The sequence below is a fragment of the Leuresthes tenuis genome, unplaced genomic scaffold (assembly GCF_036924035.1).
Source record: "Leuresthes tenuis unplaced genomic scaffold, fLeuTen1.0.hap1 SCAF_9, whole genome shotgun sequence".
In the NCBI taxonomy this organism is placed as follows: domain Eukaryota; kingdom Metazoa; phylum Chordata; class Actinopteri; order Atheriniformes; family Atherinopsidae; genus Leuresthes; species Leuresthes tenuis.
Window position 1 is genome coordinate 28772335 of NW_027325363.1, and position 27003 is coordinate 28799337.

At 44.2% G+C, this 27003-nt stretch overlaps 5 non-coding genes and 3 pseudogenes across 5 annotated transcripts; 3 read left to right on the forward strand and 5 right to left on the reverse strand.

Annotated features, from left to right (window-relative positions):
- Positions 1-7562: 7562 nt before the first annotated feature.
- On the reverse strand, positions 7563-7750 carry LOC140314916 (U2 spliceosomal RNA). Its single transcript, XR_011917242.1, has one exon. It is a non-coding gene; the product is annotated as a U2 spliceosomal RNA (small nuclear RNA).
- Positions 7751-8048: 298 nt separating this feature from the next.
- LOC140314876 (U5 spliceosomal RNA) lies at positions 8049-8162 on the reverse strand. The gene has a single exon (XR_011917204.1). It is a non-coding gene; the product is annotated as a U5 spliceosomal RNA (small nuclear RNA).
- Positions 8163-18010: 9848 nt separating this feature from the next.
- LOC140314914 (U2 spliceosomal RNA) lies at positions 18011-18200 on the forward strand. Its single transcript, XR_011917240.1, has one exon. It is a non-coding gene; the product is annotated as a U2 spliceosomal RNA (small nuclear RNA).
- A 397-nt stretch (positions 18201-18597) lies between these two features.
- Positions 18598-18711, forward strand: LOC140314877 (U5 spliceosomal RNA). The gene has a single exon (XR_011917205.1). It is a non-coding gene; the product is annotated as a U5 spliceosomal RNA (small nuclear RNA).
- Positions 18712-18986: 275 nt separating this feature from the next.
- Positions 18987-19154, forward strand: LOC140314817 (U2 spliceosomal RNA; annotated as a pseudogene).
- Positions 19155-21109: 1955 nt separating this feature from the next.
- On the reverse strand, positions 21110-21310 carry LOC140314824 (U2 spliceosomal RNA; annotated as a pseudogene).
- Positions 21311-23823: 2513 nt separating this feature from the next.
- LOC140314834 (U2 spliceosomal RNA) lies at positions 23824-24032 on the reverse strand (annotated as a pseudogene).
- Positions 24033-26545: 2513 nt separating this feature from the next.
- On the reverse strand, positions 26546-26733 carry LOC140314922 (U2 spliceosomal RNA). The gene has a single exon (XR_011917247.1). It is a non-coding gene; the product is annotated as a U2 spliceosomal RNA (small nuclear RNA).
- Between the last annotated feature and the right edge of the window lie 270 nt (positions 26734-27003).

Here is a 27003-nt window from a genome sequence, read left to right on the forward strand (position 1 = left end):
CGGCTTTTACCTTCATATTTATCAATGTCTCGATAGATTTAAACAAAAAAAACACGTTGTACTTTGCAATAAAAGAAAGAGCCAATCAAAAGTTTTAGGAATCCGAGAATAAGCTTATTTTCATGAGTTCTGCACGATTTCGGATTTTATGTATAAAATGAATTCATTCACTTAAACCAAGTTAAAACTGCTTTTTCCTTCATATTTATCAATGTCTAGATCGACTTCAACAAAGAACAACATTGTATTTTGCAGTAGAAGAAAGAGCAACACTGAAGGATCAGGAATCCGAGAATAAGCTTATTTTCTTATGGGCAAGTGGGAATTGCTTTGTCCTTCATATTTATCAATGTGTAGATGGATTTCAACTTCTTCTACTGCAAAGTCCAATGTTTTTCTTTGTTGAAGTCGATCTAGACATTGATGAATATGGAAGGACAAAGCAGTTTTAACATAGTTTGAGTGAAGTAATGCATTTTATAAGCAAAATCCCAAATCATGCAGAACTCACGAAATGCTTTTTCTCGCTTTTCACTGCTTTTTACAAACTTTGGTCGGACGTTCACACCTTCTTGCATCCGAACACCTCCACTTCCGCTTTTGATGATGTATATTCGGGCATTCGAACCTTTTTTTACCCGCTTTTTACAAACCATTGTCGGACTTTCACACCTTCTTGCAGCCGAACACCACCTCTCCCGCTTTTGATGATGTATGGTCCAGTATTCTTACCTTTTCTAACACATTTTTCAGCAATTATGGTCGGACATTCACACCTACTCACAGCTGGACACCTCCGCTCCCGCTTTTGATCATACAATGTCGGGACATCGCTCCTTGTCTTACCAGCTTTTTACAAACTTTAGTCGAACATTCACACCTTCTTGCAGCTGAACACCTCCGCTCCCGCTTTTGATGATGTATAGTCGGGCTTTCGAGCCTTTTCTTACCCGGTTTTTACAAATTATGGTTGGACATTCAGACCTTGCAGCCGAACACCTCCGCTCTCTCTTTTGATCATACATTGTTGGGCATTCGCACCTTGTCTTACCCGCTTTTTACAAACTATAGTCAGACATTCACACCTTGCAGCTGAACCTCCGCTCCCTGTTTTGATCATCTATGGTCTGGCAATACTACCTTTTCTTCCCCCGTTTGTGAGTAATTATGGCTGGACATTCACACCTACTTGCAGTCGAACAGCTCTGCTCCCGCTTTTGATTATGTTTGGTTGGATATTCGAACCTTTTCTTAACTGCTTTTTACAAACCATGGTCGGACTTTCACACCTTCTTGTAGCCGAACAACTCCGCTCCCGCTATTGATTGTGTACAGTCGGGTATTTTAACCTTTTCTTACCCGCTTTTTACCAACTATGGTCGGACATTCACACGTCTTACAGCGGAACACCTCTGCTCCAGCTTTTGATGGTGTATAGTCGGGCATTCGAAGCTTTTCTTACCCGCTTTTTACAAACTATGGTCGGACATTCAAACCTTCTTGTATCCGAAAACCTCCGCTCTCTCTTTTGATCATACATTGTCGGACATTCGCACCTTTTCTTACCCGCTTTTTACAAACCATGGTCGGACTTTCACACCTTCTTGTAGCCGAACACATCCGCTCCCGCTATTGATTGTGTACAGTTGGGTATTTTAACCTTTTCTTACCCGCTTTTTACCAACTATGGTCGGACATTCACACCTTCGTACAGCGGAACACCTCCGCTCCCTCTTTTGATGGTGTATGTTCGGGCATTCAAACCTTTTCTTACCCGCTTTTTCCAAACTATGGTCGGCTATTCACAGCTTCCTCTCCACCATACTTGTATGGTGGGATATTCACACCCACTTGCATCCGAAGACCTCCGCCCCAAATTTTGTTGATATTTAGTCGGACATTCGCACCTTACCCGCTTTTGGCAAACTATGGCCTTCTTGCAGCCAAACACCTCTGATCTCGCTTTTGATGATGTAAGGTTGGGCATTCAGACCTTGCTTCACCTGCTTTTCACCAAATATAGTCGGACATTCACACCTTCTTGCAGCCGAACACTTCCGCTCCACCTTTTAGTGTTCTATCACACCTTTTTTTCACCGCATTTTATACATTATGGTTGGAAATTTTCAACCACTCTCATCCGAAGACCTCTCCTCCCGCTTTTGTTAATATATTTGAACTTTAGTCGGACATTCAAACCTTCTTGCAGCTGAACCACCTCCGCTCCCTGTTTTGATCATATATGGTCTGGCAATACTACCTTTTCTTACCCGTTTGTGAGTAATTATGGCTGGACATTCACACCTACTTGCAGCCGAACACAACCTCTCTCGCTTTTGATGATGTATGGACCGGCATTCTTACCTTTTCTAACACATTTTTCAGCAATTATGGTCGGAGATTCACACCTACTCACAGCCGAACAACTCCGCTCCCGCATTTGATGGTGTATAGTCGGGCATTCTCACCCTTTCTCATCAGCTTTTTGCAAATTATGATCTGACATTCACACCTACTTGCAGTCGAACAGCTCTGCTCCCGCTTTTGATTATGTATGGTTGGATATTCGAACCTTTTCTTAACTGCTTTTTACAAACTTTGGTTGGACGTTCACACCTTCTTGTAGCCGAACACATGCACTCCTGCTTTTGATGATGTATGGTTGGGCATTCGCACCTTTTTTTTACCCATTTTTCAGGTATTATGGGTGGACATTCACACCTTCTTGCAGCTGAACACCTCCTCTCCCACTTATGATCATGTGTGGTTTGATTTTCGAAAATTTTCTTTCATGTTTTCTAGCAATTATTGATGGACATTTAGACCTTCTTGCAGCTGAACACCACCTCTCCCGATTTTGATGATGTATGGACCGGCATTTTTACCTTTTCTAACACATTTTTCAGCAATTATGGTTGGAGATTCACACCTACTTGCAGCCGAACAACTCCGCTACCGCATTTGATGGTGTATAGTCGGGCATTCTCACCCTTTCTCATCAGCTTTTTGCAAATTATGATCTGACATTCACACCTACTTCCAGTCGAACAGCTCTGCTCCCGCTTTTGATTATGTTTGGTTAGATATTCGAACCTTTTCTTAACTGCTTTTTACAAACTTTGATCGGACGTTCACAATATCTTGCAGCCGAACACCTCCGCTTCCGCTTTTGATGGTGTATATTCGGGCATACGAACTTTTTCTTACCCGCTTTTTACAAACCAAGGTTGGACTTTCACACCTTCTCTTAGCTGAACAACTCCGCTCCCTCTTTTGATTGTGTACAGTCGGGTAATTTAACCTTTTCTTACCCGCTTTTTACCATCTATGGTCGGACATTCACACCGTCTTACAGCGGAACACCTCCGCTCCCTCTTTTGATGATGTATGGTTAGGCATTCGCACCTTTTCTTACCCTTTTTTCAGTAATTATGGGTAGACATTCACACCTTCTTGCAGCTGAACACCTCCTCTCCCGCTTATGATCATGTGCAGTTTGATATTCGAAAATTTTCTTTCATGTTTTCTAGCAATTATTGATGGACATTCAGACCGTCTTGCAGCTGAACACCTCCGCTCCCACTTTTGATGGTGTATAGTCGGGCTTTCGAGCCTTTTCTTCCCCGGTTTTTACAAATTATGGTTGGACATTCAGACCTTCTTGCAGCCGAAAACTTCCACTCCCTCTTTTGATCATACATTGTCGGACATTCGCACCTTTTCTTACCCGCTTTTTACAAACCATGGTCGGACTTTAACACCTTTTAGTAGCCAAACAACTCCGCTCCCGCTATTGATTGTGTACAGTCGGGTATTTTAACCTTTTCTTACCCGCTTTTTACCAACTATGGTTGGACATTCACACCTTCTTACAGCAGAACACCTCCGCTCCCTGTTTTGATTATGTATGGTTTGACATTCGCACCTTCTCTCACCCGCCTTTTACTATGGTCGGCCATTCACAGCTTCCTCTCCACCATACTTGTATGGTGGGATATTCACACCCACTTGCATCCGAAGACCTCCGCCCCCACTTTTGTTGATATTTAGTCGGTCATTCACACCTTACCCGTTTTCTTGCCGCCAAACACCTCTGATCTCGCTTTTGATTATGTAAGATTGGGCATTCAGACCTTGCTTTTCCTGCTTTTCACCAACTATATATATAACATTCACACCTTCTTGCAGCCGAACACTTCCGCTCCACCTTTTAGGTATCTATCACACCTTTTTTTTTCACCGCATTTTATAGATTATGGTTGGAAATTCTCGACCACTCATCCGAAGACCTCTCCTCCCGCTTTTGTTAATATATTTGAACTTTAGTCAGACATTCACACCTACTTGCAGCCGAACACCACCTCTTTAGCTTTTGATGATGTATGGTCCGGCATTCTTACCGTTTCTAACACATTTTTCAGCAATTATGGTAGGACATTCACACCTTCTTGCAGCTGAACACCTCCTCTCCCACTTATGATCATGTGCGGATTGATTTTCGAAAATTTTCTTTCATGTTTTCTATTAATTAAAAATGGACATTTAGACCTTCTTGCAGCTGAACACCTCCGCTCCCGCTTTTGATCATACATTGTCAGGCATTCGCACCTTGTCTTACCCGCTTTTTACAAAATTTAGTCGAACATTCACACCTTTTTGCAGCCGAACACAGTTTTTTGCAGCCGAATTTGGGCATTCGAACCTTTTCATACCCACTTTTTACCAACTATGGTCGGACATTCACACCGTCTTACAGCGGAACACCTCCGCTCCCTCTTTTGATGGTGTATGTTCGGGCATTCGAACCTTTTCTTACCCGCTTTTTACAAACTATGCTCGGACATACAAACCTTCTTGTAGCCGAACACATCCACTCCTACTTTTGATGATGTATGGTTGGGCATTCGAACCTACTTGTTGCCCGCTTTTCATTAATTATGGGTGGACATTCACACCTTCTTGCAGCGAAACACCTCCGCTCCCTCTTTTGATTGTGTATGTACAGGCATTCGAACCTTTTCTTACCTGCCTTTTACAAACTATGCTCGGACATTCAAACGTTCTTGTGGCCGAACACATCCACTTCTGCTTTTGATGATGTATAGTTGGGCATTCACACCTTTTCTTACCCATTTTTCAGTAATTATTGGTGGACTTTCACACCTTCTTGTAGCCGAACAACTCCGCTTCCGCTATTGATTGTGTACAGTCGGGTTTTTTAACCTTTTCTTACCCGCTTTTTACCAACTATGGTCGGACATTCGCAGCATCTTACAGCGGAACACCTCCGCTCCCTCTTTTGATGGTGTATGTTCGGGCATTCGAACTTTTTCTTACCAACTTTTTACAAACTATGGTCGGACATTCAAACCTTCTTGTAGCAGAACACATCCACTTCTTCTTTTGATGATGTATGGTTGGGCATTCGCACCTTTTCTTACCCATTTTTCAGGAATTATGGGTGGACATTCACACCTACTTGCAGTCGAACAGCTCTGCTCCCACTTTTGATTATGTTTGGTTGGATATTCGAACCTTTTCTTAACTGCTTTTTACAAACTTTGGTCGGACGTTCACAACTTCTTACAGCCGAACACCTCCGCTTCCGCTTTTGATGGTATATATTCGGGCATTCGAACCTTTTCTTACCCGCTTTTTACCAACTATGTTCGGACATTCACACCGTCTTTCAGCGGAACACCTCCGCTCCCTCTTTTGATGGTGTATGTTCAGGCATTCGCACCTTTTCTTACCCGCTTTTTACAAACTATGCTCGGACATTCAAACCTTCTTGTAGCCAAACACATCCACTCCTGCTTTTGTTGATGTATGGTTGGGCATTCGAACCTACTTGTTGCCCGCTTTTCATTAATTATGGGTGGATATTCACACCTTGTCGCAGCCAAACACCTCCGCTCCCTGTTTTGATCATGTATGGTTGGACATTCGCACCTTTTCTCACCCGCTTTTTGCAAACTATGGTCGGCCATTCACAGCTTCCTCTCCACCATACTTGTATGGTGGGATATTCACACCCACTTGCATCCGAAGACCTCCGCCCCCACTTTTGTTGATATTTAGTCGGTCATTCACACCTTACCCGTTTTCTTGCCGCCAAACACCTCTGATCTCGCTTTTGATTATGTAAGATTGGGCATTCAGACCTTGCTTTTCCTGCTTTTCACCAACTATATATATAACATTCACACCTTCTTGCAGCCGAACACTTCCGCTCCACCTTTTAGGTATCTATCACACCTTTTTTTTTCACCGCATTTTATAGATTATGGTTGGAAATTCTCGACCACTCATCCGAAGACCTCTCCTCCCGCTTTTGTTAATATATTTGAACTTTAGTCAGACATTCACACCTACTTGCAGCCGAACACCACCTCTTTAGCTTTTGATGATGTATGGTCCGGCATTCTTACCGTTTCTAACACATTTTTCAGCAATTATGGTAGGACATTCACACCTTCTTGCAGCTGAACACCTCCTCTCCCACTTATGATCATGTGCGGATTGATTTTCGAAAATTTTCTTTCATGTTTTCTATTAATTAAAAATGGACATTTAGACCTTCTTGCAGCTGAACACCTCCGCTCCCGCTTTTGATCATACATTGTCAGGCATTCGCACCTTGTCTTACCCGCTTTTTACAAAATTTAGTCGAACATTCACACCTTTTTGCAGCCGAACACAGTTTTTTGCAGCCGAATTTGGGCATTCGAACCTTTTCATACCCACTTTTTACCAACTATGGTCGGACATTCACACCGTCTTACAGCGGAACACCTCCGCTCCCTCTTTTGATGGTGTATGTTCGGCCATTCGAACCTTTTCTTACCCGCTTTTTACAAACTATGCTCGGACATACAAACCTTCTTGTAGCCGAACACATCCACTCCTGCTTTTGATGATGTATGGTTGGGCATTCGAACCTACTTGTTGCCCGCTTTTCATTAATTATGGGTGGACATTCACACCTTGTCGCAGCCAAACACCTCCGCTCCCTGTTTTGATCATGTATGGTTGGACATTCGCACCTTTTCTCACCCGCTTTTTGCAAACTATGGTCGGCCATTCACAGCTTCCTCTCCACCATACTTGTATGGTGGGATATTCACACCCACTTGCATCCGAAGACCTCCGCCCCCTTTTGGCAAACTATGGCCTTCTTGCAGCCAAAAACCTCTGATCTCGCTTTTGATGATGTAAGGTTGGGCATTCAGACCTTGCTTCACCTGCTTTTCACCAAATATAGTCGGACATTCACACCTTCTTGCAGCCGAACACTTCCGCTCCACCTTTTAGTTTTCTATGGGGCATTCACACCTTTTTTTACACCGCATTTTATAAAAACACCACAGGAACACCGTATTGAGGCTTTGTTCTGACCGCTCATTCGGTGTCGCGTTTCTTTCAAGCAATTCTCCTGGTTAGCCCGCACTCGGCTCGCTCCCAGAGCCGTGTTAAAGTCTGCTTTGCATTCACTCTCTTTTCTCAGCAGATTAAAAGAAACTTCCATCCTGCACCGCTGTTTGCTTTTTCACAAGAGCAGAGGAGAGCGCACCGTTCCCAGCGGCACTGCAGTACCGGGTCGATGCTTGGAGTGAACGGAGCAAGCTCCTTTTTCAACTCCTATTGATAAAAATCCATTTAATATGTAGTCCTTGCATAGACATATCACATATTAAACTGATAAGAACAGATACTACACTTGATCTTAGCCAAAAGGCCGAGAAGCGATATCTGTCCACTGGTTCACGTCCGAGGGCCCTTCCTGGCACAATGCGCACTTGTAGCGGTGTTCTTTTTATGGCCATAGTGTCACTTTGCACCTCCGCCCACCCGCTGCACTGAGCACTCTTCAGCCCTTTTAAATGGTATAACTTTACACTACCACACGCTCCAGCGAGCACCATTCAAGCAACAACTTTGCACTCCAGCTTCAAACATCGGCACAGTCGCAACAAGTAAGGCGACTCTACTCAGAGAAGTCACTCTGCACAGTAACAAGATTTCTTTTGCACAGACAGAAAGGGCTTCACCCGCAAAGTTAAAGCCTGCCAAAAATAGAAACAACTCATTAGTGCTGCTCTCCACGGAAGTCTTTAGCAAAAGGCGAAAGACTTGTACATTATGAAGAGAAACCAGTGTATGATTATCCATCACTGCAGGAGCAGGGCATCAGCCTAGTTGGCATAGCCACCTTCCCCATGGTGAGCTTTGCTTGGTTGAGACGCTTGCCCCCCCCCCCTTGCTCCTCGGCTGACCAAGTAGGAACAATCAGGCCCTATTCGATGGCTGCCTTGTCTTTTAATCTGTGCAAAAGACAAGGCAGCCACAAACAACACGGGAACACCGTATTGAGGCTTTGTTCTGACTGCTCATTCGTATCTTAAGCATAATCTAATACGTGAGACAACGCCCTGGCACACAATCAAAAAAAAAAAGAGAGAGAGCGGTTTTGTGTCCCCACAGTCCATAATGTAGAAAAGAGAGAAAAAAGCCTTTCTGATTTGGTGTGTGTGCTCACAGTGCAGAGTGTAGAGAAAAGAGAGAAAAGAAAGCCGTTTTGGTGTCACGGATGTTGTGACTTACACACACACATTTCTGAATTGAGAAAGGAAATTATTTTAGAGAAAGCACTAGAGTTTAGATCCCACATTTGTTGATAGGCATTCATTTAATTTATCTTTTAATCAGTTTTAAAGTGAATACTAACTGAGAAATGAAAAAGGTGAAGAGTTTAGAAGCTTGGTTCAAGAGCAAAACTTGGTTTATGATCAGCTGAGTCTCTAAACAGAACAGCAAAGGGCTTCATCGAACATTTAAAAAAGATTCAGATTGTTAGAATATCCAGAATTTATAGGAATGGTGGTGATTACTCTTATTTTCTAGAATGGAAATAACTGCACCATGTCTGTTTTATGAATTTAAGGGGCTAAAAAGTTTTGTTCTCGTTTTTCTATGATTAACCGAATGTATGTGAGAGTCCAAACAGACAGAAGGGTTACGGCCGAGCGCTGGACCTTCCAAAAAAGATGAGACAGGCTGGACCTGTGCCATACTAGTTAAGACCTGCCTGTGGATAACAGGTTCATTAAACTCTCACATACACAAACTCACACACGTTCGCACACATACACCCATTCACACACACATTCTTGAACTTGCTGCAAGATTAAACATTTGCATTAACTGACTCCAGCAACTCTGAGTCTCATTGAGAGACTTTTCTCAACAATTGGGTTCTCAAACCAGATCTCAACGTTTTTTCCGCTTTCCAGGGTCGGAGCTGAAACCGTGCACGGGGGAGTCCAGTACTCCTAATGAAAGACCCCCTGCTGAATTGCGGTAATTAGGGGCCAGTGTCCACTGAAAGGGGGAAAAAGGGACGAGATCGTACTTTTGAATCAATGGCCAGAAGCCATTGGCAGTGCAGGCATCAACAATAATGGTGTTATTTCACCCATTAACACTTAAGGTACCTCATGCAGTGGCTGTGATATGGTTACTTAACAAAATATCTTTACCAGACATCTCTCCTACATAACAGTTCTTCTTTCACAGCCACACCTTGTTGTCGAGAGATGTGCTACACTTAATCCATCCACACTGCTACCTACCCCACAGATGGAAAGCCTCATGATTGCATGTCAGAAATAACCATCAGTGTTTTACCCAGGCCAGACTTAACTGATATACGTTATGAAAATGCAGAAATAACTATATTTATTCAACAGGTCAAGCAAAAAACCCTGATGGCACAAATGCTACAGGATTTGCAGTAGTAACAGAAACTGAAGTTTTCTTAAAACAACCACTACCAAAAAATTACTCGAATTGGTAGCTTTAACTGAAGCTTGTAAATTAAATAACAAAAAGGTTGTTAACGTTTACACTGACAGTCAGTATGCCTTCTCAACTGTACATGTGTTAACACAGCATTGGAAAAACAGGTATGTAGACATCCACAGCTAAATGTATAAACTACAAATATTTTAGCATTATTAGATGTTATTCAATTGCCATCTACAATAGACTCGTATGAATGACCGGAAGGAAAACCATACTGCCAAAGAATTTGTTTAAATATGCTGCAGTATTGAGCCACGGACCATGTCATGTCTCAACAGGAGGGATGGAAGCAATAATGAACCAGGTTTTTACAGCATATGGTTTTACTAATTATTGAATTTTTTTTTTAGAATAAATAAATTAATAAAGTTTTGTCTAGCAGGTCAAATATGTGCAAAATACATTCCACAGGGCAATCTAAGACCAAAACGAAGATAATTCCCTAAGCCAGTGTATCTTTTTCAACATATTTGTTTGGATTTCATTATTTCATTATTGTGTAGATTTCATTGAACTAAATAAATGTTAAGGGAAACGATTCTGCTCAGTGACAACAGAGGTTTTTACCAAATGGTCTGAAATATTTCCATGTGCACAAGCAGATGCACTCTCAGTAGCAAAATCACGCGTAAAATAACTCATTTCTAGATTTGAAATTCCTGAAAAGATCTTCAGTGATAATTTGACACACTTTGTAAACAATGTCATCTCACTGATGGCAAAGAACTTAAAATAGACCTTAGAAACCACTGTGATATAGAAGGTTTCGCTAACACATTGGAAATGTTTTACTATTTACATATGCATGTGCAGTGAAGAATTGCTTGCTGCTGATAAATGCAAAGCTTAAACAGCTTACACATAGATGCTCACATATAGGCTGCTGAATGCAATGAAGACCTGCTTATCCAGTAAAGTTCAATGTCAATGTGTAATATTCAATTAGGATTTGCAAAACAGTGAAGTTAAACAATGAATGGGTCCATAGTCGGTATGAGAAGACTACAGGAATATTTACCTGGGTGTACGTTCAAACAGAGATGAGAAAATTGCGATAAATTATTGTTTGTTTGTTTGTTAGTATGTATATGAATGTTATGTGTATAAACTGTGTTGAGTTATAGTTACTCAGTAGTGTCTCAGTGAAACAACCGACGGGGGAAGCCTTGCGGTGACAACAAAAGCAGTGTTTTACTGATCAGTCAAGTTGCTCCAGTGTACTCCATACAAACTGGTTGGCTACTGAAGGGATAGAAAATGGGGAATACTTGTTTTAAAGCAAACAAGGAATTAGATGGGAAAAATACATGTTTTAACGGGACCCAGACAATATTATATAGATGTCGCCACTGAAGTAAAGAACATTTACGTGGGATGGTGTGAGGGTCCTCGTTTGGCTGACGTTCGCCGATATGCTCGCCATGCTCAGAACCAAGTTGAGACGCGTAAGACAACCAAAAGGGACAAGTGTGAAAAGGAGCTGCATTTGGCAACCATGACCATGTATTACGCAGTTGGTGTAAACAGAGGACGAGGCCGAAGTCGAAGACGTGGACGTGTGGGAGAGGAGGTCAAAATGGGCCACACCAGAGCTATGATCCGAATATTTGTTTTTACTGTGGCCAGACTGGACACTGGAAGAAGGACTGTCCACAGCTAAAAAGTGATGAAATTGGGCAAAAGGCTGACTGAGGGTGGGAGGCAGGTTCTGGACGTCACACGGCAGCGGAGCTTCCACTAATGGGTGATAGCACAAACACACTCACACATTTTTCCTGCTCTGTGTAGTGAAGCAACGCTTGCCGACTGTGATTCACGTAGTAAAGTTTTGCATGCTATTTCCGTCCTAGAGCAAAGATATTTCTCTCAGAATATAGGAACTTATGTTCATCAGTAGTGACGTCAGGGGAGTTTGATTGTCCTCCAAAGTTAAGTGGAAACCACGTTTACTGTATGTCTGCATCAGGCCAGGTTGTGAAGGAGAAAATGACAATGCCCATTGCGTGTTGTCACTCCCGATGAGCTCTCCTTCAAACACTCATTTTTGTTATCAGAGTTGTGTCCCATTAACCTGATGGGCTGTGATCTCATGTGTAAATTAGGCATTATTTTAACTTCTACACCAGAGGGTGTTAAGGTTATGTTACAGCCTGACAAAGTTTTCACAGCAGTGCAGTTTGATTCATCGGCACTTACATATGCTTATGAGTGGAAACTTCCCAGCTCTCCTTTTTCACAACAACTAGTGGAAGAAGCAAAAGCGTTAGTTTCACCCCTTTCTGATTTCATGCAACCTACTGATTTGCACTGCACATCACACATTTCTTTGGGGCCTGACAATGAAGAAGAATGAGAAGAAGTGAAAAAATATGTGCGCCTACTTTATTGGCTGTGTCGCTCACTCCAGAGCACTTCGATTTTTTTAATGTTTGTGGTACTCGCCCTCACATTTCCTTGGCCAAACGTACACACTGGCAGTGACAAGGTGTGGGAGAGTTTGTTGCTACATGTCAGAAAGAAATGGAGTGGACTGTTTCACCTGCTGATCCAAATTTGATGTTTTCTGAACGATTGTCAGCATACAAAAAAATATTTTTGAGTACAATGCATTGTCAAAGAACTGTGGACTTAATTCCTACCACAGAATCACATTTTGAAGCATGTTTTTTATCTGAAACAGATTTGTCTTCGATACCCATGTTGGCTGAAGTGCCCAATGATCTTTGGGCTAAGAGCAAATATGATGTGGGGTTGATAAAAGGCTGTGAACCAGTAATTGTCACCCCTAAATCAGACTTTTGTCCATGTAAAAAACAATACCCTTTTAAGCCTGAAGCAATTAAAGGGATTAAACCTGTTTTTCAATCTTTTCAGAAAACAGGCGTTATTGTTCCTTTTGAAAATTCACCTGTGCTTACTCCATTGTTTCCTGTTAAAAAGATTAAAGATGCTGGCCAGCCAGATGAATGGCGTTTTGTACAGGACCTCCAAGCGGTGAATGCTGCAGTTCAGCCACATGCTCCTACTGTGCCCAACCCACACACTATTTTGTCTCAAATTACATCAGATGCACAGTTTTTCTCAGTGGTTGACTTGTCGCCAGTGCACCCTGATAGCCCATTTTGGTTTGCTTTTTAGTTTGAAGGGAGATCTTGGACTTTTACCCGGTTATGCCAGGGGTACTGTGAAAGTCCCACTATTTACAATGCTGCCCTCAAAGCTAGTCTGGATTAACTTCAATCAACCACAGGCTCTGCTCTTTTGCAGTATGTGGATGACATCCTTTTATGTAGTCCATCTAAACAACAGTGTGAAAAAGACCAAATGACTCAAATAACTTTCTTGCTTTCAAAATTTTTCCTCTAGTGACGCTGACTTAGAGAGGGATGAAGATAATCATGTTTAATTGTTCATGTTTTGATTGTTTATCATTGGACCCTTTATTACTATGATGCCTGCATTTTAAACTCACGTTGTGTGCAAATGCAGGCTGATGTTTTACAGATAAAGTTATTATTTTCCTTGTTTCTTTTGGGTTGATTAATATAATGGTATTATTATAATCAAAAGGGAGGAATGTAATGGAAAATAATTCTTATATGCATTGTATTGAGTGTTACTGTGTATAACCTGCAAATGACCGAGCTGCAAGGTACCACCCTGCCCTGTTTTCTTAAATTCCTCTTTACAATGGTGGGCTTGTTATAATGAGATAGGTGCACTTTAGGGGGGACAGGGTTAGGCTGGTATTTACGAGTGTGTCTGGGTAACCTCAACTGATGGTTGGGGAGGAAAGTTAGAAGAACAATCAATTATACCCAAAAACAGATGACGTGATGAGCGGGCAATATAACTGTGTGTTTTTGCTTCAGTGGTCAGAGCAACTCTGTATTCTGTACTGTGTTGTTCTCTCTTGCAAGATATTATTATTAAAGCCTCTTATCTCCTCACAAGAAAATAACTGACTCCCCAAATGCAAGTGTCAGGACAAATGATCAAACTTCTCCAAGCTTCAGTCTGCAGAGAAGTACAAGACAGGGTTGCTCACTTTCTCCCTCACTTTTTGCTATTTTCATCAAACCTTTAGCAGCTGCTATCAGACAAGATAGAAATATTAAAGACATCCAACCCCAAAATATTGAGCATAAAATAAGTCTTTATGCTGATGATGTATTACTTTTCCTTCAGAACTCACAGACGTCTCTCACTCACACGATCACACTCATAAATAAATTCTCAGCACTTTCTGACTACTCTATCAATTGGTCTAAGACCACAGTTCTGCCCATTAACTGTAGGGTCCAGAATATACCTGCGATCACTTTACAGTCAGGAAATATTAGATATTTAGGCATAAACATTTCCTCCAGGCTCTCAGAGCTAACAAAGCTAATTTATGTGCAATTATTAAAGACAGTAGAGGACAATCTCTCTCGTTGGAAGTCCTTACCTATATCACTTATGGGGAGAGTTACAACCATTAAAATGATGATACTACCAAAAGTTAACTATTTGTTCTCAATGATCCCCATAAAACCAACCTGCTACTTGGTTTAAGTCACTAGATTCATGCATCTCCAAATTTCTGTGGAAAAACAAACCACCGCGTATTAGTTTAAAAACCCTACAGAAGACCAAGGACAGTGGTGGATTAGATTTACCTAATTTTCAGCACTATTCCTTAGCCAATAGGTTACGGTATATATCAAAATGGTTTAAACCTAGCCCAATAGATGAACATGGATAAATATAGAACAAGCATTGTGTGATAATCTGTAAATCTCTGACCTGCCACTTATTAGTCAAAACGTAAAAAATCACAAATGTTTCAAAAGCATTAACATCAGCACCTCTCTGACAGCCTGGTGGGAATTTCTTAAAATAACAAAGTCTTCACTTGTCCCGTGTAAGCTTACACCCATCTGGAACAATCCTGACATCCTGCAAAACAAAAAAATGCTAAACTTTACTCTATGGAAGATCAAAGGAATCAAACATCTGGAACATATAATCCAAAATGGACATTTTATTTCATTTGATGAGCTCATATCACAACATGAGATAGGCAGCAATAAATTCCTAGAATATCAACAACTTAAGTCTATAATAACAAAGAAATATATCCTCCACCAACCAGACTTACAACTCCCAATTAGGGTAGCAGAATTTCTAAGCATCTGCACCCCAAAACTACTATCAAAAATATATAAATTATTGTCTAAGATAGATGACACAATGTCTCTACCGTCCTCAAAATGGGAGGCAGATTTATCCATCAGTTCTAGTCATAGCTTCTGGCCACAAATATGTTTGAACACCTTCAGAATGACTCAAAATCCTAATTTACAGCTCATACAATACAAAATTCTTCATAGAACACACTATACAGGACAAAGGATGTTCAGGATGGGTCTAACACACTCAAACATCTGCTCACATTGCACAGATAACACACCTGATGATTATGCACACGCTTTGTGGTTTTGTGCGCCTGTCCAGAAGTTCTGGCTTGAAGTCTGTGCGGACCTGTCAACATGGCTAAAGTGTAGCATTCCTGCATGCCCCACACTGTGCATACTGGGTGACTTAGACAACATCAACGTGGAATTTAGCTTAGCACACATGATCCTCACAGTGTTATGTATAGCAAAGAAAACTATTCTCATGAACTGGAAAGCGAAGAACAATCTGTGTATTAACCAGTTTAGAAATCGCTCTGGGCGGTTGGGTGTGTGCTGGGGGGGGCTGTGTGGCTTCGGGCGTCTGGTGGTCTCTCGGGTCGTGGGGACCGGGTTGGTCATTGTTGGGGGGGACTGTGTGTCGGGCTTGGAGGGCAGTTTTGGGGGCTTGCGGGTGGGGCTGTCTTGCGGTGTGGGGCGGGGTCCCTTAGGGGCCTTGGGGTGGTGGCTGCTGGCTCTGTACCGGGTGACCGGGCCGCTCTGGCGTGGGTGGTGGAGCTGGGCCTGGACCTGGTGGCTTGCCGCTGCCTTGCGCCCGGGGCGGGGCCCTGCCTGTGCCTGGGGGGTCTGGGTTGCCCTGGACATGCCACAGTATGCGTGGGTTGGTGCAGGTCCTGGTGCCGGCCTTGTTGCTCTGGGAACTCCAAGGTGTCCGCAGGTGGTTGTTTTTTTTAGGGTGTTGGGGCGTGCGGTGAGGAGGAGGGGGTCTGTATGGGGGTGTGCTTTTCCCCAGTTGGGGGGGGCCTGGGGGGTTCTGGGTGATGGTGGGTCTCAGGCCCGGGCTGCTGCGACTGGTGTAACCGGGTGATTTGTTTGTTTGTTTGTTTGATTTTTGTTGTTGTTTGTTTGTTTTTGTAGAGGTCCTCCGGGATGGGGTTGGGTTGAGTGGGGTGGGGCGGGATGGGTTCCTTCTGGGGGTACAGTAGCTCCCGGAATATGGTGACTGCAGGCCCCGAGCCTGGTGGACATCAGGCCCTCCTGCCCTGTGTTGGGTCCCAGGTAGCGGGGATGCCTATTGCAGCCAGTCTCTGGCTGCCCTCTCTGGGGTGGGAGGGACAAGGAGGATGAATTAATTATTCTGCTAGTTTATATATTGTAAACATAAACAATAAACATTTATAAAACTTCCCTTGGCAAAGCAAATCTGTTTGGCATAAAGGTATTCAGACTACAATTCTAGTGCAGCAAGTTCAAGAATGTGTGTGTGTATGGGTGTATGTGTGCGAACGTGTGTGAGTTTGTGTGTGTGAGAGTTTAAAGAACCTGTTATCCACAGGCAGGTCTTAACTAGTATGGCACGGGTCCAGCCTGTCTCATCTTTTTTGGAAGGTTCAGCGCTCGGCCGTAACCCTTCTGTCTGTTTGGACTCTCACATACATTCGGTTAATCATAGAAAAACGAGAACAAAACTTTTTAGCCCCTTAAATTCATAAAACAGATATGGTGCAGTTATTTCCATTCTAGAAAATAAGAGTAATCACCACCATTCCTATAAATTCTGGATATTCTAACAATCTGAATCTTTTTTAAATGTTCGATGAAGCCCTTTGCTGTTCTGTTTAGAGACTCAGCTGATCATAAACCAAGTTTTGCTCTTGAACCAAGCTTCTAAACTCTTCACCTTTTTCATTTCTCAGTTAGTATAAGTTTGGCAGTATTGCTCTGCCGTCAGCAATCATACACCCATTTTATTTTCATGAGACATGTGCAGGCACCTGTTCATCTACTGTTCTATCACTATGAATTAGTTTATCTATTATCAATAAGGATACTTCTACAACTACTATCAAAGTATGTCCGGACTTCTTATGTTGTCAGTTGCTATATATGAATAAGTGGGTTGCTACTGAAAAGCATTAAGCATGTCACACAGCCCAAACATATAACATTTCAGGACACACCACACAGTTAACAACCACAGTGAAGCATGTCAAAGCCCAAACATGTAACATTCAACAGGACACTTACACAACACATTCAAATCAAACAGTCAGACAACATACAAGAACCTATACCCCAGCCGGCATTGCTCCCTGCCTATTTTCCTACAACTCACTATGTGTGCGCACACCTTTATTCACAAACTCTTCAACTTATACTCTTTTACCGAAGCTGCTACAGCTCGATTGGCCAAATACCCTTAGATCCTATTTCGGTGAATTTGACATCTGCCTTGTATGTAACAGATTAGCGGTTTAGCAGTTTTAATTTAGTTTGAGTGAAGGAATTCATTTTATAGCAAAATCCGAAATCGTGAAGAACTCATGAAAGTAAGCTTATTCTCGGATTCCTGAAACTTTAGATTTGTTCTTTCTTTTACTGCAAAGTACAACGTTGAGCAGCACTAATGAGTTGTTTCTATTTTTGGCAGGCTTTACCTTTGCGAATGAAGCCCTTTCTGTCTGTGCAAAAGAAATCTTGTTACTGTGCAGAGTGACTTCTCTGAGTAGAGTCGCCTTACTTGTTGCGACTGTGCCGACGTTCGAAGCTGGAGTGCAAAGTTGTTGCTTGAATGGTGCTCGCTGGAGCGTGTGGTAGTGTAAAGTTATACCATTTAAAAGGGCTGAAGAGTGCTCAGTGCAGCGGGTGGGCGGAGGTGCAAAGTGACACTATGGCCATAAAAAGAACACCGCTACAAGTGCGCATTGTGCCAGGAAGGGCCCTCGGACGTGAACCAGTGGACAGTTATCGCTTCTCGGCCTTTTGGCTAAGATCAAGTGTAGTATCTGTTCTTATCAGTTTAATGTCTGATATGTCCTCTATGCGAGACTACATATTAAATGGATTTGTATCAATAGGAGTTGAAAAAGGAGCTTGCTCCGTTCACTCCAAGCATCGACCCGGTACTGCAGTGCCGCTGGGAACGGTGTGCTCTCCGCTGCTCTTGTGAAAAAGCAAACAGCGGTGCAGGATGGAAGTTTCAGGGAGCCTAAGATGAAACTTTCTTTTAATCTGCTGATAAAAGAGAGTGAATGCGAAGCAGACTTTAACGCGGCTCTGGGAGCGAGCCGAGTGCGGGCTAACCGGGAGAATTGCTTGAAAGAAACGCGACACCGAATGAGCAGTCAGATCAAAGCCTCAATACGGTGTTCCCGTGTTGTTTGTGGCTGCCTTGTCTTTTGCACAGAGTAAAAGACAAGGCAGCCATCGAATAGGGCCCGATTGTTCCTACTTGGTCAGCCGAGGAGCAAGGGGGGGGAGCAAGCGTCTCAACCAAGCAAAGCTCACCATGGGGAAGGTGGCTATGCCAACTAGCCTGATGCCCTGCCCCGCAGTACACTGGTTTCTCTTCATAATGTACAAGTCTTTCGCCTTTTACTAAAGACTTCCGTGGAGAGCAGCACTAATGAATTGTTTCTATTTTTGGCAGGCTTTACCTTTGCGGGTGAAGCCCTTTCTGTCTGTGCAAAAGAAATCTTGTTACTGTGCAGAGTGACTTCTCTGAGTAGAGTCACCTTACTTGTTGCGACTGTGCCGATGTTGCTTGAATGGTGCTCGCTGGAGCGTGCGGTAGTGTAAAGTTATACCATTTAAAAGGGTTGAAGAGTGCTCAGTGCAGCGGGTGGGTGGAGGTGCAAAGTGACACTATGGCCATAAAAAGAACACCGCTACAAGTGCGCATTGTGCCAGGAAGGGCCCTCGGACGTGAACCAGTGGACAGTTATCGCTTCTCGGCCTTTTGGCTAAGATCAAGTGTAGTATCTGTACTTATCAGTTTAATATGTGATATGTCTATGCAAGGACTACATATTAAATGGATTTTTATCAATAGGAGTTGAAAAAGGAGCTTGCTCCGTTCACTCCAAGCATCTACAAGAAGGTGTGAATGGCCGACCATTTTTTGTAAATAGCGGGTAAGAAAAGGTGCGAATGCCCGACAATACACCATCAAAAGCGGGAGCAGAGGGGTTCAGCTGCAAGAAGGTCTGAATTTCCAACCATAATTTGTAAAAACCGGGGAAGAAAAGGCTCGAAAGCCCGACTATACACCATCAAAAGCGGGAGCAGAGGGGTTCAGCTGCAAGAAGGTCTGAATTTCCATCAATAATTGCTAGAAAACATGAAAGAAAATTTTCGAATATCCAACCGCACATGATCATAAGTGGGAGAGGAGGTGTTCAGCTGCAAGAAGGTGTGAATGTCCACCCATAATTCCTGAAAAATGGGTAAAAAAAGGTGCGAATGCCCAACCATACATCATCAAAAGCATGTGTGAATGTCAGATCATAATTTGCAAAAACCTGATTGTGTGCAGCTGAACACCTCTGCTCCCGCTTTTGATGGTGTATAGTCGGGCTTTCGAGGCTTTTCTTCAACGGTGTTTACAAATTATGGTTGGAAATTCAGACCTTGCAGCCGAACACCTACGCTCCCTCTTTTGATCATACATTGTCGGGCATTCGCACCTTGTCTTACCCGCGTTTTACAAACCATGGTCGGACTTTCACACCTTCTTGTAGCTGAACAACTCCGCTCCCGCTATTGATTGTGTACAGTCGGGTATTTTAACCTTTTCTTACCCGCTTTTTACCAATTATGGTCGGACATTCACACCGTCTTACAGCGGAACACCTCCGCTCCCTCTTTTGATGATGTATGGTCCGGCATTCTTACCGTTTCTAACACATTTTTCAGCAATTATGGTAGGACATTCACACCTTCTTGCAGCTGAACACCTCCTCTCCCACTTATGATCATGTGCGAATTGATTTTCGAAAATTTTCTTTCATGTTTTCTATTAATTAAAAATGGACATTTAGACCTTCTTGCAGCTGAACACCTCCGCTCCCGCTTTTGATCATACATTGTCAGGCATTCGCACCTTGTCTTACCCGCTTTTTACAAAATTTAGTCGAACATTCACACCTTTTTGCAGTCGAACACAGTTTTTTGCAGCCGAATTTGGGCATTCGAACCTTTTCATACCCACTTTTTACCAACTATGGTCGGACATTCACACCGTCTTACAGCGGAACACCTCCGCTCCCTCTTTTGATGGTGTATGTTCGGGCATTCGAACCTTTTCTTACCCGCTTTTTACAAACTATGCTCGGACATTCAAACCTTCTTGTAGCCGAACACATCCACTCCTGCTTTTGATGATGTATGGTTGGGCATTCGAACCTACTTGTTGCCCGCTTTTCATTAATTATGGGTGGACATTCACACCTTGTCGCAGCCAAACACCTCCGCTCCCTGTTTTGATCATGTATGGTTGGACATTCGCACCTTTTCTCACCCGCTTTTTGCAAACTATGGTCGGCCATTCACAGCTTCCTCTCCACCATACTTGTATGGTGGGATATTCACACCCACTTGCATCTGAAGACCTCCGCCCCCACTTTTGTTGATATTTAGCCGATCATTCGCACCTTACCCGCTTTTGGCAAACTATGGCCTTCTTGCAGCCAAAAACCTCTGATCTCGCTTTTGATGATGTAAGGTTGGGCATTCAGACCTTGCTTCACCTGCTTTTCACCAAATATAGTCGGACATTCACACCTTCTTGCAGCCGAACACTTCCGCTCCACCTTTTAGTTTTCTATGGGGCATTCACACCTTTTTTTACACCGCATTTTATAAAAACACCACAGGAACACCGTATTGAGGCTTTGTTCTGACCGCTCATTCGGTGTCGCGTTTCTTTCAAGCAATTCTCCTGGTTAGCCCGCACTCGGCTCGCTCCCAGAGCCGTGTTAAAGTCTGCTTTGCATTCACTCTCTTTTCTCAGCAGATTAAAAGAAACTTCCATCCTGCACCGCTGTTTGCTTTTTCACAAGAGCAGAGGAGAGCGCACCGTTCCCAGCGGCACTGCAGTACCGGGTCGATGCTTGGAGTGAATGGAGCAAGCTCCTTTTTCAACTCCTATTGATAAAAATCCATTTAATATGTAGTCCTCGCATAGAGGACATATCAGACATTAAACTGATAAGAACAGATTTTTTTTTTTTTTATTTTTTATTACAAAACTTCCAAGAAACATTTAGAACAACATGACAAACCAATCAAAGCAATGCTTTACATGTCCGACACAAAAACCATACAAACATAAGAAACAACCACAAAGAAACACTACCCGCTCATGAAAATAAAGTCTTCCATCGCTCTCTTGCAGCGTGATACCCGTACTTTTCCTCCTCCATTCTTCTCATGCGTCCAATCTCTGCCCTCACCCTTGCCACCACCCTTCCCACCTGCCAGTCCACATTGTTTTTAATCAACGCCGTCCTTGCATCCCACAGCGCCACCTTTCCCATAGACAGAACCAACCATAACAGAAAACCCTCCCTACCTTTCCCCCTTAAACCCAAGCCCAGCATTATCATGTCATACTTTAAAGACCCCAATCTTGGAAAAAAAAGAACCAACTCAACCCACACTTTTGTTGCAAACCCACATTCCCAAAACACATGCTCAATTGTCTCATCAGCCCCACACCCCTCCCTTGGGCACAAACTCCCCCGTGTCAACCCGTGTCTATTTAAAACTTCCCTGACTGGCAACCTCCTGTGTAAGGCGAGCCAATTTATATCCCTCGCCCTGTTTGTGAGACCTTTCTGCTGTGTGAAAACCCACCCTTGTTGCCCCACCCCATACACCCCCACCGGCCCCCTTTTTTCCACCAGAGCCCTGTACAGGCGCCGGTGACTGAAGCACAGGTCCCCCTCCTGACACTCTGGGTGCTTTTTCCCCCAGCATACCACCTGCCTATAATACGGGGGTAAGACATCCCCCTTTGGCTTTCGATTGTCCCATAACACCAATCTCCTGAAGGGGAATGACAACCAAAACAGCAAAAGTGCCTGAAAATGATGGCCACTGGTCTGTTGCACAGACCTGCACAAAAAGGAAAAGAAAACCACATCCAACTTAAGTGGGATGTCCGGCACACCCCTCCCTCCCATCCGAACTTCCTGGTACATCCACTCCCTTCTCACATATTCATACCCCCCCCATACAAAGGAAAAAACATCTCTCATGAAACTTCTCCTATATTGAGGAGGTAAAGGAAAAACATACGCTAGGTATACCAAAAATGGCAAAATATCAGCCTTCAAAACCAGCACTCTACCACTTAAGGAAAGTTGCCGGGATTTCCACAGCCCCATCCGCGAACGGGCTGCAGCCAGACGCCTTCCCCAATTTAATGCTGCACTCCCTTCTCCCTGAAACTCTACCCCCAGGACTCTCACTGGGCCCTGGCACTGGGGCAGACCAGCTAGGCCTCCCACCCTACCAGCCCATGGTCCAAAAAACTTAATGGTGGACTTCCCTAAGTTCACCTTGGCCCCCGACACTATTGAAAAACTCTCCACCACTTTCAACAGCCGTGTGACCGACCTCTCTGTTGTCAAAAAAAAGGTCATGTCATCCGCATACTGCATCACTGTCAACTTGTCCGGACCTGCTCCAGGAAGGTGCAGACCCACCACACCCGGGTCCCCCCGCACCACCGAACCCAGCGGCTCCATGTAAGCCACAAAGAGCAGCGGGGAGAGTGGGCATCCCTGCCTCACCCCAGTTCTCTGTGCCACCACTGTACCCAAGTGCCCGTTCACCATAACTCTGCTCCCCACCCCCTTGTACATGATCTCCAACCACTCTATAAAACGGGGCCCAAATCCCATCCTCTCCAAAACTGCAAAAAGAAACCTGTGGTTCACCCTGTCAAACGCTTTCTCCATATCTAACCCCACCAAACTCATATTGATCCCCCGCTCCTCCACCCAATGAATACAGTCCCTCACCAATCCCAGATTCCACTGTATTAGCCTTCCCTCCACCCCACACGTCTGATCCTCATGGATTACATGAGGTAGAGCCTTCCGAAGACGACCAACTAGGACTCGAGCCACAATTTTGTAGTCCACACAGAGCAACGTGATCGGCCTATAGCTTTCCATTCGCTCCCTGTTTTGATCATGTATGGTTGGACATTCGCACCTTTTCTCACCCGCTTTTTGCAAACTATGGTCGGCCATTCACAGCTTCCTCTCCACCATACTTGTATGGTGGGATATTCACACCCACTTGCATCCGAAGACCTCCGCCCCCACTTTTGTTGATATTTAGCCGATCATTCGCACCTTACCCGCTTTTGGCAAACTATGGCCTTCTTGCAGCCAAAAACCTCTGATCTCGCTTTTGATGATGTAAGGTTGGGCATTCAGACCTTGCTTCACCTGCTTTTCACCAAATATAGTCGGACATTCACACCTTCTTGCAGCCGAACACTTCCGCTCCACCTTTTAGTTTTCTATGGGGCATTCACACCTTTTTTTACACCGCATTTTATAAAAACACCACAGGAACACCGTATTGAGGCTTTGTTCTGACCGCTCATTCGGTGTCGCGTTTCTTTCAAGCAATTCTCCTGGTTAGCCCGCACTCGGCTCGCTCCCAGAGCCGTGTTAAAGTCTGCTTCGCATTCACTCTCTTTTCTCAGCAGATTAAAGAAACTTCCATCCTGCACCGCTGTTTGCTTTTTCACAAGAGCAGAGGAGAGCGCACCGTTCCCAGCGGCACTGCAGTACCGGGTCGATGCTTGGAGTGAACGGAGCAAGCTCCTTTTTCAACTCCTATTGATAAAAATCCATTTAATATGTAGTCCTTGCATAGACATATCACATATTAAACTGATAAGTACAGATTTTTTTTTTTTTTTTTTTTTTTTTTTTTTTTATTACAAAACTTCCAAGAAACATTTAGAACAACATGACAAAACAGTCAAAGTAATGCTTTACATGTCCGACACAAAAACCATACAAACATAAGAAACAACCACAAAGAAACACTACCCGCTCATGAAAATAAAGTCTTCCATCGCTCTCTTGCAGCGTGATACCCGTACTTTTCCTCCTCCATTCTTCTCATGCATCCAATCTCTGCCCTCACCCTTGCCACCACCCTTCCCACCTGCCAGTCCACATTGTTTTTAATCAACGCCGTCCTTGCATCCCACAGCGCCACCTTTCCCATAGACAGAACCAACCATAACAGAAAACCCTCCCTACCTTTCCCCCTTAAACCCAAGCCCAGCATTATCATGTCATACTTTAAAGACCCCAATCTTGGAAAAAAAAGAACCAACTCAACCCACACTTATGTTGCAAACCCACATTCCCAAAACACATGCTCAATTGTCTCATCAGCCCCACACCCCTCCCTTGGGCACAAACTCCCCCGTGTCAACCCGTGTCTATTTAAAACTTCCCTGACTGGCAACCTCCTGTGTAAGGCGAGCCAATTTATATCCCTCGCCCTGTTTGTGAGACCTTTCTGCTGTGTGAAAACCCACCCTTGTTGCCCCACCCCATACACCCCCACCAGCCCCCTTTTTTCCACCAGAGCCCTGTACAGGCGCCGGTGACTGAAGCACAGGTCCCCCTCCTGACACTCTGGGTGCTTTTTCCCCCAGCATACCACCTGCCTATAATACGGGGGTAAGACATCCCCCTTTGGCCTTCTATTGTCCCAGGACACCAATCTCCTGAAGGGGAATGACAACCAAAACAGCAAAAGTGCCTGAAAATGATGGCCACTTGTCTGTTGCACAGACCTGCACAAAAAGGAAAAGAAAACCACATCCAACTTAAGTGGGATGTCCGGCACACCCCTCCCTCCCATCCGAACTTCCTGGTACATCCACTCCCTTCTCACATATTCATACCCCCCCCATACAAAGGAAAAAACATCTCTCATGAAACTTCTCCTATATTGAGGAGGTAAAGGAAAAACATACGCTAGGTATACCAAAAATGGCAAAATATCAGCCTTCAAAACCAGCACTCTACCACTTAAGGAAAGTTGCCGGGATTTCCACAGCCCCATCCGCGAACGGGCTGCAGCCAGACGCCTTCCCCAATTTAATGCTGCACTCCCTTCTCCCTGAAACTCTACCCCCAGGACTCTCACTGGGCCCTGGCACTGGGGCAGACCAGCTAGGCCTCCCACCCTACCAGCCCATGGTCCAAAAAACTTAATGGTGGACTTCCCTAAGTTCACCTTGGCCCCCGACACTATTGAAAAACTCTCCACCACTTTCAACAGCCGTGTGACCGACCTCTCTGTTGTCAAAAAAAAGGTCATGTCATCCGCATACTGCATCACTGTCAACTTGTCCGGACCTGCTCCAGGAAGGTGCAGACCCACCACACCCGGGTCCCCCCGCACCACCGAACCCAGCGGCTCCATGTAAGCCACAAAGAGCAGCGGGGAGAGTGGGCATCCCTGCCTCACCCCAGTTCTCTGTGCCACCACTGTACCCAAGTGCCCGTTCACCATAACTCTGCTCCCCACCCCCTTGTACATGATCTCCAACCACTCTATAAAACGGGGCCCAAATCCCATCCTCTCCAAAACTGCAAAAAGAAACCTGTGGTTCACCCTGTCAAACGCTTTCTCCATATCTAACCCCACCAAACTCATATTGATCCCCCGCTCCTCCACCCAATGAATACAGTCCCTCACCAATCCCAGATTCCACTGTATTAGCCTTCCCTCCACCCCACACGTCTGATCCTCATGGATTACATGAGGTAGAGCCTTCCGAAGACGACCAACTAGGACTCGAGCCACAATTTTGTAGTCCACACAGAGCAACGTGATCGGCCTATAGCTTTCCATTCGCTCCCTGTTTTGATCATGTATGGTTGGACATTCGCACCTTTTCTCACCCGCTTTTTGCAAACTATGGTCGGCCATTCACAGCTTCCTCTCCACCATACTTGTATGGTGGGATATTCACACCCACTTGCATCCGAAGACCTCCGCCCCCACTTTTGTTGATATTTAGCCGATCATTCGCACCTTACCCGCTTTTGGCAAACTATGGCCTTCTTGCAGCCAAAAACCTCTGATCTCGCTTTTGATGATGTAAGGTTGGGCATTCAGACCTTGCTTCACCTGCTTTTCACCAAATATAGTCGGACATTCACACCTTCTTGCAGCCGAACACTTCCGCTCCACCTTTTAGTTTTCTATGGGGCATTCACACCTTTTTTTACACCGCATTTTATAAAAACACCACAGGAACACCGTATTGAGGCTTTGTTCTGACCGCTCATTCGGTGTCGCGTTTCTTTCAAGCAATTCTCCTGGTTAGCCCGCACTCGGCTCGCTCCCAGAGCCGTGTTAAAGTCTGCTTCGCATTCACTCTCTTTTCTCAGCAGATTAAAGAAACTTCCATCCTGCACCGCTGTTTGCTTTTTCACAAGAGCAGAGGAGAGCGCACCGTTCCCAGCGGCACTGCAGTACCGGGTCGATGCTTGGAGTGAACGGAGCAAGCTCCTTTTTCAACTCCTATTGATAAAAATCCATTTAATATGTAGTCCTTGCATAGACATATCACATATTAAACTGATAAGTACAGATACTACACTTGATCTTAGCCAAAAGGCCGAGAAGCGATAACTGTCCACTGGTTCACGTCCGAGGGCCCTTCCTGGCACAATGCGCACTTGTAGCGGTGTTCTTTTATGGCCATAGTGTCACTTTGCACCTCCGCCCACCCGCTGCACTGAGCACTCTTCAGCCCTTTTAAATGGTATAACTTTACACTACCACACGCTCCAGCGAGCACCATTCAAGCAACAACTTTGCACTCCAGCTTCGAACATCGGCACAGTCGCAACAAGTAAGGCGACTCTACTCAGAGAAGTCACTCTGCACAGTAACAAGA